Source organism: Penaeus monodon, chromosome 28 (assembly GCF_015228065.2).
Source record: "Penaeus monodon isolate SGIC_2016 chromosome 28, NSTDA_Pmon_1, whole genome shotgun sequence".
Taxonomy (NCBI): Eukaryota; Metazoa; Arthropoda; class Malacostraca; order Decapoda; family Penaeidae; genus Penaeus; species Penaeus monodon.
In genome coordinates, this window is record NC_051413.1 from 10,387,769 (window position 1) to 10,388,195 (window position 427).

Below are 427 nucleotides of genomic sequence, written 5' to 3' on the forward strand. Positions count from 1 at the left end.
AATAATGTTTCGTATTCATTACATTTATTCATATATTCAAGCCGTCTTGATAACGTCTCTTTACTAAATATCTGTAAATGCAGAGTAACATTTTAGAAATATATTCTACCAGACACCTTACTGATAATTCTCATCTCAGTCCATCGTTTTAGAGGATATACATTTAGAGACGTTTTTATCATAGAAATACTTGGACAACCTTCAAAATGTAATACTTTATAACTAAACTATGCTGTTTCTACATGAATTTGTTTTTTTGATACTGAATTTGAATATACGCTATTCACTTTCATTATCATAATGGATAACCTCCATAGCAATGAATTAGGAACAGAAAGAATGACAAAAAAGGTTGTTATTTATTCAAAATTTGGTTGATTATACCCCAAATCAATCTGAATTAAATCGGACAAACCATCCCATTTCT